This window comes from Pseudophryne corroboree, chromosome 6 (genome assembly GCF_028390025.1).
Source record: "Pseudophryne corroboree isolate aPseCor3 chromosome 6, aPseCor3.hap2, whole genome shotgun sequence".
In the NCBI taxonomy this organism is placed as follows: Eukaryota; Metazoa; Chordata; class Amphibia; order Anura; family Myobatrachidae; genus Pseudophryne; species Pseudophryne corroboree.
In genome coordinates, this window is record NC_086449.1 from 822996194 (window position 1) to 823010752 (window position 14559).

At 53.5% G+C, this 14559-nt stretch overlaps 1 pseudogene; it reads right to left on the reverse strand.

Annotated features, from left to right (window-relative positions):
- LOC134933770 (E3 ubiquitin-protein ligase RNF135-like) overlaps positions 1 to 7051 on the reverse strand; it is a 162326-nt pseudogene extending 155275 nt beyond the window's left edge.
- Positions 7052 to 14559: the final 7508 nt, after the last annotated feature.

Genomic DNA, 14559 nt, shown 5'->3' on the forward strand with positions numbered 1-14559 from the left:
AGGATGAACTGTCCTGCATCCCAAGCACCCCAGACTCGTGCCCCAAATCCGAGTGCTGGAGCCCGGATCGCTTGTTTGACGAGAGGAGATGAGCCTACAGAGACTGTTCCCCCTCCAGTCAGTCCGATGAAGTGTGGCGAGAGACAGGTGCACTCTGCGGAGAGAGTCACCTGCATGGCCAAACAGCCCCTACACAACATGTGGAGGCACCTGCAGCCGGTCCACGTGGGACCCCTGCAGGGAGAAGGCCTAAGAGACTCTGGGGCCTCAATCACTGTGGTGAGCCCCCACCTTATAGATCCTGCTGCAGTATTGCAGGGTCGCACTGCCACGGTCACCCTGGCAGAAGGAACAGAGAAAGCGGTTCCCATGGCAAGAGTCTACCTGGACTGGGGAGCTGGACCAGAGTTGCGAGAAGTTGCCGTCATGGATGGTCTCCCAACTGATGTGGTCCTAGGAAATGATCTGGGTGGTGGGATCGTCACTACGTTTGTTGGCGCCATTCCCCGGAGTCAAGTTCCAAACCCACCGTTGACATCAGCTACTCCAGCACAGCCCAGCCCAGAGGAAAAGACTACAGCTGCTAGACAACTGCCAGCACAGCCAACCACAGCATCAACCAGCCCAGAGGAAAAGATTACAGCGGCTAGATCAGCACATCGACCCCGCATGCCTTTTGCCTCTGGTATGCCCATGTCCACTAGCAACGCAGAGGATGTCGGTTCCAGCTCGTTTGATCCTGTGGGGGTGCCCAATGATGCTCCTGACCCAAGTGGTTTGCCAACTCCGGCGGTGAGTATGAGAAACCACACTGACTTTTCCATGAATGACCCCTACCAGACTGACCCTAGTAGTCCCCACCTAGATCCCCCTGTAGAGTGTCCCAATTTAGGAGAGATTGAGGGCCACAGGCAGGAGTTTAGGGAGGCTCAACTCTCTGACCCATCCCCGAAAGGCATGAGGCGCCACTCTGGCAGCGGCCTTGACAGGGTTGGGGCAGGAAGTTTGACCTGGCGGGAAGGGTTAAGGTACAGGGTAGACAGTAAAGTGGGAGGGGATAGACCAGATAGGGAATGTGTCCAACTGGTCCCCTCAGGGAACGTTCCTGCGCAACCAGTGTTGGTTGCCAGCGAAACCCCTTTGGACAGTAACCCGGAGACAGACCGTACCCTGAAGTGCCTGACACAGTGCTTACCCTGGTCTGGAATGTCGGATGACGCCCAGACCAACTGTAAGGCTGGTGCCATGCGTTGGCAGCCGGGGCACTCCAGCGGTTGTGTTGTCTCTGGGCCTCTGCCCATAGGAGAACCCTTGCAGCAAATTGCTGTGGACATAGCAGGTCCCCTGCCTGTGCGCAGTAGATCGGGGAAGACACGCAGCCTCCCTGTAGTGGATGCCACACAGGATCCAGAGGCTGGTGGTCTGGCCGCCATCACTGTGGCACAGGTAGCGGACGAGGAGGAAGGAGTAGGCCTAGGTGACAGGGTAGGTTTCCCGAGTCATAGGTCGACAGAGGAGGATGGGAGGGCAGGTCTGACAGTTAGGGCAGACAGTTGCCAGATAGTTATGACGGAGGTGCAGTGCCTGGGGCACCATGTGGGAGGAGACAGGGGTAGGCCCAAACCAGAGGGGGTGGAGGCAACCAGAGGCTGTCCCCGACCCACATCACCCAGACAGGTACTAACCTTAGAACCTGTAAGGCCCTACGGACATGTTGTCATTGACTTTAGTCCTGTAGTGAACCCCTTGACAGAGATGGCTAGGAAGGGCATTCCCAAGTCAGTGGACTTTGCACCCGCTTGCGAGTTGGCATTCCAGTCATTGAAGAAGGCTCGGGTACCCGCTCCAGTGCTGATGGCGCACATTCTTGACCAGGACTGTGTGTTACAAACTATTGCGCCACTGCACGGACTGGGAGCAGTACCGAGCCAGAAAGAGCCATATGGGCAGAAGCACCCTATGGCCTGTTTGAGCAGGAAACTGCTATGGTGGGAGGTGGAGTATGCCACAATTGGGACACCTTGGGTGGCACTTGTTTGTAACCAGCCCCCCGCCGTGGTGACTTACCACCCACCTGTTAGGTGGCTGCAACCTACCTTGGGGAAATTTGACAGACTTTTGTGGTGGAGCCTTGAACTTGGACTTCAGGTGGACTATTTGAACATTGTGCACCCACGAAGAGAGGCTCACTACACTATGGATGAACTGTCTAGGCCAGAGCCTACACATCCCAGGTAGCGTCCCCTTCACCCCAACGGACTGTGGGACCAGGACCCAAATCGTTGGGACATGGGTCCCTGGTTGACCCGCTTGAATGGGGGGGGAGGAGTGTGGCCGGAGAGACCAACCAGCCACACGTGTAATGGCGGCTGCGGCACTGAAGGTGTTAACCCTCATACCCGGCGCCATATTAAGGGACAATGAGCGCTGGGCGTCACTGTTAAACGTACTTACGGCGCTGGGCGCGGACTGTTTAAAAGTTTGTCTAATGATGTGTTTTAACATGTCATATGTAGTGCTCTATGCACAATTGCAGGAATACATGTTTAACTGTATCTATTTTATATTCAAGATGTGGTCATCTGTATATTTAAAGAGGAAAATGCACTTACTCTTATAGATGTCTGAATAATCATCTCTTATCCTCTGGAAATAGGAAGTGGCATGCTAATGGGCCTGTCCTATAGGAGAGGTGTGAAGGACAATACCTTTTGATGAGTAAGTTCCTTAAAGAGAGAGACTAATCACTGGGTCTATGGGCTTGGAACTTGATTCATTTACCTGATTTAATTGACATACGAACAACCAATGCAGGAAGGAAGACTGTTTGTTTGTATTGTAGCCTTCCTGTTGTAATCTCAAACACTGGGTTTGCCTGGAGATGTGAATGAGACAGAAACATTGTATTTTGAAGCTATGTGATAAATTTATCAATAGTGAATGTTAATCTGATACCAAACGTCTGTGTCACAGGAAGGAGGATATTGTTTTATTGCACTTATATCCTTGTAAAATGTGATTTATTGGTATTTTGTAAAATAACCTGATTGGTTGGAGAAGACAGGGAGGGCTTACCCCCCTGTGATACTGTGTGGAAAATTGACATAAAAAGGAGACCTGCGTGCCTCCAGAGTAGTTATTATTCCATCTTATTCTGCTGAAAACATCTGATTGTATGCTGTTACCCCTAGCAATAGGGAGGAGCCTTTTTAAAGGTTATTTGAGCAATAAACATCTTTGCCTCAAGAAGACTGCTTCATCTTGTGACCAACAGGGTTAGGCCAAACCTAGCCCCGTCCTCCGGCTGTCCAGGGAAGCACCTAGCGTCTCCAAGCTCCGCCTTCCGCCAGCTACCGGTAGAGGCCTAGCAAGTGGCTAGTGGGGATTCGTCAGCACCACACAGCTGTGGTAAGGCAGTGCGTCGGCACATACAGAGCAGAACCGTGGTTCCAAACGCCACGGCAGGTTAGGAGTTTGGTGGTGGCAGCGAGAACCCGCCCACAACGCAGTGGGTGGAGTCAGTAACAGGCGGTTACTGACGGTAAGCGGGAATCCCCTATGTGGTCAGGCCTCGTGCGGCTTGACCTTCCAATCTGTGCGCAGTCAACGGGACGCGAAAGCGGCGAGTGCTTTCGTACGGTACCGTCCTGTCACAGGTCCCATTCCGGTTCAGCCTGTATACTCCAGTCCGGTCCTATTCTGGTTCAGCCTGTATACTCCTGTCTGGTCCTATTATGGTTCAGCCACTATACTCCAGTCCGGTCCTATTATGGTTCAGCCACTATACTCCAGTCCGGTCTAATTCCGGTTCAGCCTATATAGACCCGTGGTTCCAGTACCTGTGCCCAAAACTAAATCCAAATTAGTGACCCCTACATATTACTCTTCGCTACTTTCACATCCTGTTACAGTGTATTATTTATTTCTGTGTATGGTGAAAAATAAACCCTTACTTCAATTTTATCTGCTCCGTGTGATTAATAGGAGATGGGGATTGGTGACCGGCGTTTGGGATCCCGCCGGTCACCATAACGACGCCGGGATGCCAGGGTTTAGATTGCTGGGGGCGAGTGCAACGAAGTTCCTTGCGGGCTCGGTGGCTCGCCACATATTCTATTCCCATTTTATGAGTGTCGTGGACCCCCACGAGTGGGAATAGTCCCTGCTGACTGTCGTGCATTCAATTGGTCGGGATCCCGGCGACGGTATAGTGACCGGCGGTCACAGAACTACATCCCAGTAATAGAAGCCCATATCCTCACACTGGACCTTATACAGTGCGTGTGCTCGATAATCATTATGCGCTCTCATGCCAGAAGGAATGCAATCATGATTGACAGGCGGCGGGCACCCGGGGGTGGCGACGCAGTGTTGGGGGAGGGAGTGCATCAGGAAATACAGGCGTGTCATGTTCCGTTTTCGGGGGCCAGATGATGACGTCGCCTGCGTTTCCTGCGATTGGAAACATGGCAGCGGTGCCCCTGCCTATGCCGCCATGCTGCGCAAGCATGGCTCAACCTCTATGAGGTTTTTGCAATGTGATCACAATTGAATTGCGCTCACATCATGGCGTGGCGCCACACATGCCGGGCGGCCTTGCCCAGTGCTTGGCGGCCCCAGCACATGATTTTAGTGGCCGCAGATTTTGCTAAAATAGTAAAGTCTGCGACCAACTCTGAATAACCCTCATGCGCCGGACTTCTGATAGTTGCCAAGTTGCTAGGCCGCCCCGCATGTCAGCCCTCCTCGCACAGGTGCAAGAACATTGGACGACAGCGATGCTTTTGCGCCTGACACATCCCAGGTCGCAACGGCTGCATGTGATGTCATGCAGCCGCCACGCCCCACACCCCCAGCGGTTCGGACATGACTGCGCTGTCCGGACTGCGCCCCGCCGACTGTGTTCTAACGCCGTTGGCACGCCCCCTCCCGCCCCGTGACCGCCTCTGCCTGTCAATCTCACTGGGCTCCCGGGGTGCGCACTCCACATAGAGATTCAGGCTGCGATCGCTGCCGCTACAGTCATCCAGTCTGAATCAGACCCTTGGTTTTTCCCATTAGCTTACAAATTTGCTGTTGCGATTGGGTTTGAATTAGGCCCCTTATCCGTAGTGGAAAAGGAAGATATTCGTAGGATAGTTCATCTGACCACATGGTACAACATGGCGATTCTAGAAGGAGGTGTGCCCCCCTGTTAATGACTTTTAAAAAAAAAAAAAAAACCTTTCTGTCTATAGCTCTCGTTTCAGTGTTTATTCTATATATGGAGAAATTTGAATAATTGGGGTGCTTCGTCATTCCGAGTTGATCGTAGCTGTGCTAAATTTAGCACAGCTACGATCTTCTTCCCTGACATGCGGGGGGATGCCCCAGCACAGGGCTAGTCCGCCCCACATGTCAGTGCCGCCCCCACCCCCGCAGAAGTGCAAAGGCATCGCACAGTGGCGATGCCTTTGCAATTTAAGGAGTAGCTCCCGGCCAGCGCAGCTTTAGTGTGCTGGCCGGGAGCTACTCGTCACTCCCCGGCCCGAATCGGCCCGCCCCACCCCAACGGTCCGGCCACGCCTGCGTTGGCCAGACCGTTCCCTCTAAATGGCGGCTTAACGCCGCCGTTCAGCCCCCTCCCGCCCAGCAACTGCCTCTGTCTCAGAGACGATCGCTAGGCACCAACGGCTGCCATGCGCCGACGCACTGCGGTGCCGGCGCATGCACAGTCCCGACCCGATCACTGCGACAAACTGCAGCGAGCGATCGGGTCGGCATGACCCCCATAATACGGTTTATATTTCGCTATGTGTATGTACAGTATTCTCATTGTGGACTATTATTGGAATAACATACCGCCATGTATACCTGTACTTCATGTTGCATTTTACTTATGTATTATGTTTTTCTCGTTTGTTTAATAAAAATATAATGATAAAAAAATTAAGGTTACTTAAATCTATTTTACTTGTAAATGTGTGTAAATTAATATAATAATAAGGATTACATTTCATTTTACTTAATGAAGAGGTGTAGAAGCTATTTCAGGCATATGCGCATATTATGGAATTCTGATAACTTTGTGAACGTGATTAGATTTTTCGCCATACTGTATGTTGCTTAAAATTTTGGTAACAAAAGACACCAGATTTCACTGTAATCTACAGCATTCCAGCCCATCAGTTACAGAGAGTCACAGGTCAGACTGAGACAAGAAAAAGACATGGATGCACAGTTTTTGAAAAACATGAATTGAGAAAAGTCTCAAACTTTTGACTGACTCTGAATAAGGCAATAAATGTTTTTTTTCTAGAGATGAGCGGGTTCGGTTCTCAAAGAACCGAACCCTACTGGACTTTGCCTTCCGAGCCCGGCTCAGGTTTTCCCGCCTGACTCGGAAATCCGAACGCGGCAAAACGTCATCATCCCGCTGTCGGATTCTCGCAGGATTTGGATTCCATATAAGGAGCCGCACGTCATGGCCATTTCCACTCCAGTCTCGGAGAGTGTATTGAGAGGACGTGTCCTCAGTGTTCAGTGTCTGTGTGGGGGCGGGAAAGTGGGGTGGCGAGTCTTGTGCTGTGTTGTGCTGCTCAGTCCAGTCCAGTGTAGTCAGTGTATTGTGCTGCATCAGTCCAGCCAGTCACAGTGTTGGTGTCCTCTGCTGCCATATATCAGGAGCGCAGGAGACAAAAAATGGCAACGGAGCAGGCTAAGGGGGAGGGACGCCGTGCGGCCCGCGGGCCAACGGCGGGAGAAAGGGGGGGACGGGCAGGTATGCCCGGCACTCCCCCTTTCACACCTGGGGATCAAGCGGCCAGTAAGAAGCCGCAAGGGAGGGGGCGGCCCAGAAGGGGTTAAAAGCCGGGGGCGGGGGGACGGGAGGATTTGTACGGCAGCACGGGCAGAGTTCACCACGCTGCTGCAGCAGATAAGTCGGGGAACAAAAGAGGGCCTTACCGCAAGCATGGAGGCCCAAGGGATCCCACAAGCCAGGGCAGCAAGGAGGAGAGCATTGCCCCAGCGTTTTCGGGAGCCAGCCGGACAGGAAAGCGTGCAGCACAGAGCGGACCATAGACGAGGGAGCCAGCAGCAGCATGTAGCAGGAGCTCGGCCGGCCGGAGCTCCCCCTGGTGGTCGGAGGGAAGAACATCCACGGCAGGACCCAAAGAAGAAGAGATCCAGGGTTAAGCGCGGAGCGCAGGCGGCGAGGAAGAAGGGACAAGCAAGGGAGCCCCCCAGCAGCACCAGGCAGCAATCGGTGAGTGCCACCCCGGGGATAGCGGAGAAGAGGCCCGTGGCTAGGGACGCAGGCGTGCCTGGGCCGGGAGGGGAGGAGCAGGAGATCGGTAATGAGCTGCAGCCATTTATCCCCAGCTCCCCAGCAGCACAGACAGTGTCACATACCCCCTCCCCGGCATACTCAGCGGGCAGGGTGGTCCATCAAAGCGGGACAGGGGGCAGCAACAGGGGTCGGAAGATCCTAGCATTGAGCATGACCCGGCGGCAGATTCTCAGGGGGCATGGGTGTATCTTGCCTCCACGCAACTATTTAAAAAGACGGTGCAGCCACCGCCGTTTACACCAAGGGACAGAGGGCAGCTTGAGGTCCGTTATAGCAGGGGGCAGAGACAGCATGAGGATCGCGCAGCCAGGTCACCATATCAGCAACAGAGCTCCCCCCAGTTCTTTCCCCCCCCCCAGGAGCATACGGCATTGCCCTTCCCCTTACGGATACACTAGGGCGCAAAGGTCGCCAGCCGGGGCCGCTTGCTACGCTTTTCCACCAACGCAGGAGTTCAGCACGCAGCATCACGGCTGCCGCTGCTGCTGGGAGCGTTCTGAGAGACACTATCATAGGGACATGCGGGAGGACATCCATCAATTTTTACGCAGCGGCAGGAGCGAACAACAAGGAAATCGGCTACACCATCACGGCGCCGGGCCAGCGCAAGGGGCGGAGCATCAGCAAGGGGGAGCACCATCAGGGTCCAGTCAGACACCGTTGGGGAATCGCAGCACGGCCCACGCCGCACCCAGCGCGGCTACCACAGCAGCCATCAACCTTGGCGGTTACTCCAGCGGCCGCATACGTCACCAAGCCCAGCGGCCCAGCACAAGAGTTAAACGGCACGGCCAGCGCTACGTTCAGCGTGGTCTCAGCGACAGCAACGCAGCTCCCTCACGCCGCAGCCAGCGTGAGCAATCCAAGAGTCGCAGTGGACACCAGCAGCGGGACAGACGGTTCTTCTTCGCGCAAGGATGGTGAGAACATCAGTAATAATTGCAATGTTGATACTGTGAAGGTTAATGCGGGGGTTGTGCATGACGTTAGCAATGCTATTGTTAGGTTTACAGGCGTGCGCGGTAGTAGGTCACCAGTGCGGGTTATTACGCAGGACAGTAGTTCTTCAGAATCTGAAGAGGACGAGGCAGTGAAGGTGTTAAAGGAACAGCTGAAGCTAGCAAGGGAGAATAGTAAAAAGAAGAAGACTAGCAACCCAGGGGTAGATGCGGTGGGTAGCCAGATGGCCACGTGAAGAAAAGGACAGGGGGGTTCCTGCAAGAGGGGGTGGCGGTAGGATGCGAGTTGGGGTCAGTGGCCAGGCGCTTGCCAAAAGAGGCTAAGAAAGAAATTGTGAGAGGAGCTTTCGTAGATATTTGCTCGCTTACAGTGGCAGGGTTGAGGGACAAAGAGAAAGCCACGCCAAAGGGGGGCGAGCCATCAGACTCCTACAAGACAATAGAGAATTGGTTGAGCGGCATGTTTGCCTACACGGGTTGTTATACGGAGGCCTATCCGGAAGCGGCCATGGGCATGCTAAAGTATACAGATCTTATTTATTCAGCGTACAAGGAGTGCGGGGGCGCGGTGTGGCGCACATACGATGAAGCATTTAGGCGGAACGTGGCAGGCGATAAGCCCATTAACTTTGGAATCAGGGATTTAGATGAGTGGCTCAGAGCGCAAGCAAGCGGCTCATTGGAGAAAGGCCTGCCAGGGCAGAAGCCCCGGGGCGGGAAGGCCTAGCACGCAGAAGCAGGAATTCAAATGCTGGGCATTCAACGAGTCACAGTGCACACGGGCACAGTGCAAGTTTAAGCATGCCTGCAATTTCTGCAACGCGAATCACTCGGGAAAAAATTGCAACAAGAAAAGGGCTAGTTACACACAAAAGTTACCCGCAACAGGGGGGGCTGGCAAAAGCAATTAGCCCTGTCAACTTGGGCAGGGTCCTGGAGTGGCTCTCCAGGTACCCCAAGCCTAACGAAGCCAAGCTGTTGCGGGCAGGGTTTGCCGAGGGGTTCAGGATTCCTATATCAAAAAGCGTGCCACCAACAGTTAATAGCAGAAATTTAAAGTCCATTGCGGAGCAACCGCTCGCAGTTCAGGAAAAAATCGTAAAGGAGCTGGTGCTGGGCAGGATGGCGGGACCATTCAGTTCCCCGCCAGTACCAGAGCTGGTGATTTCACCGCTGGGCCTGGTCCCTAAAAAAGTACAGGGAAAATACCGGCTCATACAGCACCTATTGTATCCAGAAGGAGCATCAGTAAATGATGCGCTGGATAAGGGTCAGTGCTCGGTGCAATACCAATCATTTGATAGCGCAGTACAGATGGTGAGGAAGCAGGGAAAGGGCGCGCTCATGGCAAAGCTGGACATTGAATCCGCTTTTAGGCTCCTGCCCCTGCACCCAGATAGTTTCAGGCTCATGGGTTTCCGTTTTGACGGGTACTGGTTTATAGACAAATGCTTGCCCATGGGATGCGCAATTTCATGTGCGTTCTTCGAAGCATTTAGCTCATTCCTACAATGGTGTATGGAGGAGCGCACAGGGGCGAAAGCCATAGTGCACTACTTGGACGATTTCTTGCTGGCAGGTCCACCGCAGTCGAGTCAATGCGGATGGCTGTTGCAGGAGCTCCAGAGCATGCTAAGGGAATTCGGGGTTCCCATTGCGCAGGAAAAAAACCGAGGGCCCAAAGGCAGTAATATCATACTTGGGCATAGAGATCGATTCAGAAAAGGGGGAATGTAGGTTGCCGGCAGACAAGGTGGAGAGGTTAGGTAGGGAGGTCGCGCATTGCGTGAAAGCAACGAAGGTTACGCTGGCTCAGATGCAGGCCTTGTTAGGGAGGTTGAACTTTGCGTGCCGGGTAATTCCCATGGGAAGAATCTTTAAAAGGCGGCTGGAGCAAGCCACGGCAGGCGTTAGAAAAAGGCACAATTTTATCCTCATTTCCAGGGAGCTTAGAGAAGATCTGCGAGTATGGGAGGAATTCATCCTACACTTCAACGGAGTGTGCATGTGGCAGACAGCCACCTCGCACAATCACACGTTGCAGCTGTTCACCGACGCAGCCGGGGCCACCGGCTTCGGGGCCTATCTGCAGGGGGAGTGGTGCGCCGAGCGGTGGCCAGCACGGTGGACGGACACAGGGCTGACCAAGAACTTGGCAGCTTTGGAATTGTTCCCAATAGTAGTGGCAGTAGACATCTGGGGGCACAGGCTGGCCAACAGGCGCATTCTGTTCTGGTGCGACAACTTAGGGGTGGTGCAGATTGTCAACAATCAAAGTGCGTCATCCCCGCCAGTTATCAGGCTGGTAAGGAGGCTAGTTGCGGCTTGCCTCAGGCATAATATCACATTCAGGGCAAAACACATACCAGGGGAGCAAAATGTTTTAGCAGATGCATTGTCCAGGCAGAAGTGGGAGGTCTTTAAGGCATTAGCGCCGCAGGCGCATACGTCAGGCTTAACATGCCCCTCCCATCTTTGGCAGAGTGACCTCATCAAGCAATCACTGGCGGCGAAAACGTGGAGAGCATACGAGGCCGGTTGGCAGAAGTGGCAACGGTTTAGGAGCACGCCAGGCCAGGAGGGTGAGGCCACAGGACAGCGATTACTGGCATTCCTGGGGATGTTAAGAAAGGAGCGAGCTTCCAGGGCCAAGGTTAGCACTACACTCGCCGGTATTTCCTTTTTTACAAAACTTGAGGGTGGCCAGGATGAGACCAAGACTTTCGTGGTGCGCACAATAATGAAGGGCTGGGCCCGGGTGGAGGGGAAGAAACCGGACAGTAGAGAGCCAGTGACCATAGAAAGACTAGAAAAGCTGGTCAGCACGGTGCCGTTGATATGCAAGGACACGCACGAGGCTATGTTGTTTAGAACAGCTTTCATTATGGCATTCAGCGGAGCTTTCAGGGTGAGCGAGCTGGTGGCCGAGAGCAAGCAGGCACTCGGCTCGGGGCTGCAGACTGAGAACGTCGCAATCACGGAGGACACAGTGCTGTGCAAGATACTGAAGTCCAAGACAGATCAGGGGGGCAAGGGTAGATGGGTTCGGTTGAGGGCACAGCACAAAGCAGCGGTGTGCCCGGTGATTGCAGTCAGAGAGTATCTGGGCGTCAGGCCTATGGCGGGAAAGAATTTCCTTGTTCACGGAGATGCGACTGCGCTAATTAAGTTCCAGTTCACGGCGGTATTTAAGAAATGCATTAGGAAGCTGGGGTGGGATGTGCGGAAATTTGGAACGCACTCGTTCAGGATAGGGGCTGCAACCTCAGCAGCCAATGAGGGGCGGCCGGTAGAGGAGATTAAGGCGCTAGGTCGGTGGCGGTCCGAAAGCTATAAGACATATATCAGGCCCATAGTAGGAGGTGTACCGGCTAACTCGCTAACATAAGTATCCCCCCCCTCCCAACAGGTCGCGGCGGAAGGAGGCGCATATGGATTGTCGGGCATTCCTACGTTTATTGGGCGGCAAACAGGGCCGCTGCCAGGCCCTATGGACGGCAGCTGGGGCTCCCGGCCAGGGTCGGAAAGGTATTCTGGTTCGGGAGGAGGGGAATGAGATGGCATGAGCTAAGAAGGGCTCTTTTGCTCGCGGAAGAGTTTGCGGGTTGCCCAGATGTAATAGTGCTGCAATTAGGGGGCAACGACCTAGGCAAGGTAAAATCTATTGATCTGCTTAAGGCCATGGGGGTAGACTTGGCATGGGTGAAGAACCGCTGGAGCTCGGCCGAGTTGGTTTGGTCTAGCATCATCCCCAGGCTGACGTGGTATGGAGCTTGGAGGGGGGCGGGTGTGGATAGAGCAAGGAAAAAAGTGAACGCAGCAGTGAGTAAGCTGGTCACGGCGATGGGGGGCAGCACAATACGACACGGGGATATTACGAGCTGTAGGGAGGGGATGTACAGGCGGGATGGGGTGCATCTGTCAGACGTAGGCATTGATTTATTTAACAACGCAGTGCAGGAGGCTTTGGAGGCAATTGTTGAGCATTAGTTGCAGGGTGGGGGCTTCGGTTCTCAGGGTGGCCTGAGATCCTCGGGTGGCGGAAACAAGCAGCGCGCAAGGCATAGGTAAAGGGGGAACCAGCCGAGGTTTGCAGACTCACCCTCGGAAAATGGCCGCACGCTCGGCACCAGCTTTGGACGGTTGGGCCATGTGGGCGGCGTGCCAAGCGAGCGTGAGATGCGCCACAGGGGGCGGGTTTCCCTAGAGGGGTGTGGCTGGGGCGCCTACCGGGTAGGCGGGCACACCCCCCGGGAAATAATAAGGGGGATAACGAAAGCTTGCCTTGCCCACTGCTTATTTTTTGGTGCCCTGCAACATAGGTAACGAGGTAAAAAAAATAAAGCTGTGGCCAGATTATTCATCCAAAATCCTGCCTCCGAGTCGTCTATTCATGGGGGGGTCATAGCCGATTTAGAGGGACGCAGGCAGGTCGGTCTCTACCCCTTACAGGAGCGCAGGAGACAAAAAATGGCGATGGAGCAGGCTAAGGGGGAGGGACGCCGTGCGGCCCGCGGGCCAACGGCGGGAGAAAGGGGGGGACGGGCAGGTATGCCCGGCACTCCCCCTTTCACACCTGGGGATCAAGCGGCCAGTAAGAAGCCGCAAGGGAGGGGGCGGCCCAGAAGGGGTTAAAAGCCGGGGGCGGGGGGACGGGAGGATTCGTACGGCAGCACGGGCAGAGTTCACCCACCCACCCAACCCGCATGTTGTGAAGTGTCAGCTAGGTGTGCAGAAAAAAAATAAATATATATATATATATATATATTATATATGTGTGTATACCTTTGTTTGCTGTGTGTTGTTTTTAAGGTGTAAGTGTGCTTTGCAATATTAGGTACGGATTGTCAATCCATTAAATGTCAAATTGTTGTCACAGTTGGCGGGCGGCGGAAACAAGCAGCGCGCAAGGCATAGGTAAAGGGGGAACCAGCCGAGGTTTGCAGACTCACCCTCGGAAAATGGCCGCACGCTCGGCACCAGCTTTGGACGGTTGGGCCATGTGGGCGGCGTGCCAAGCGAGCGTGAGATGCGCCACAGGGGGCGGGTTTCCCTAGAGGGGTGTGGCTGGGGCGCCTACCGGGTAGGCGGGCACACCCCCCGGGAAATAATAAGGGGGATAACGAAAGCTTGCCTTGCCCACTGCTTATTTTTTGGTGCCCTGCAACATAGGTAACGAGGTAAAAAAAAATAAAGCTGTGGCCAGATTATTCATCCAAAATCCTGCCTCCGAGTCGTCTATTCATGGGGGGGGGGTCATAGCCGATTTAGAGGGACGCAGGCAGGTCGGTCTCTACCCCTTACCAGTGTAGTCAGTGTACTGTGCTGCATCAGTCCAGCCAGTCACAGTGTTGGTGTCCTCTGCTGCCACATATCCAGTGTAGCTGTATAAAGTGGTGCAGACCAGTGGTACTGTCCTGTCTCATCAGTCATTCCAGTGACGATATACGCTGCTGCTATATGTCCACTTCTGCAGTATAATACTTATAACAACAACCTGTTGTGCTGCATCAGACCAGTGGTAGTGTCCTGTCTCATCAGTCATTCCAGTGACGATATACGCTGCTGCTATATGTCCACTTCTACAGTATAATACTTATAACTAGAGATGTGCACCGGAAATTTTTCGGGTTTTGTGTTTTGGTTTTGGATTCGGTTCCGCGGCCGTGTTTTGGATTCGGACGCATTTTGCCAAAACCTCCCTGAAAATTTTTTGTCGGATTCGGGTGTGTTTTGGATTCGGGTGTTTTTTTACAAAAAACCCTCAAAAACAGCTTAAATCATACAATTTGGGGGTCATTTTGATCCCATAGTATTATTAACCTCAATAACCATAATTTACACTAATTTTCAGTCTATTCTGAACACCTCACAGTATTATTTTTAGTCCTAAAATTTGCACCGAGGTCGCTGGATGGCTAAGCTAAGCGACACAAGTGGCCAACGCAAACACCTGGCCCATCTAGGAGTGGCACTGCAGTGTCAGACAGGATGGCACTTCAAAAAAATTGTCCCCAAACAGCACATGATGCAAAGAAAAAAAAGAGGCGCACCAAGGTCGCTGTGTGACTAAGCTAAGCGACACAAGTGGCCGACACAAACACCTGTCCCATCTAGGAGTGGCACTGCAGTGTCAGACAGGATGGCACTTCAAAAAAATTGTCCCCAAACAGCACATGATGCAAAGAAAAAAAGAGGCGCACCAAGGTCGCTGTGTGACTAAGCTAAGCGACACAAGTGGCCGACACAAACACCTGGCCCATCTAGGAG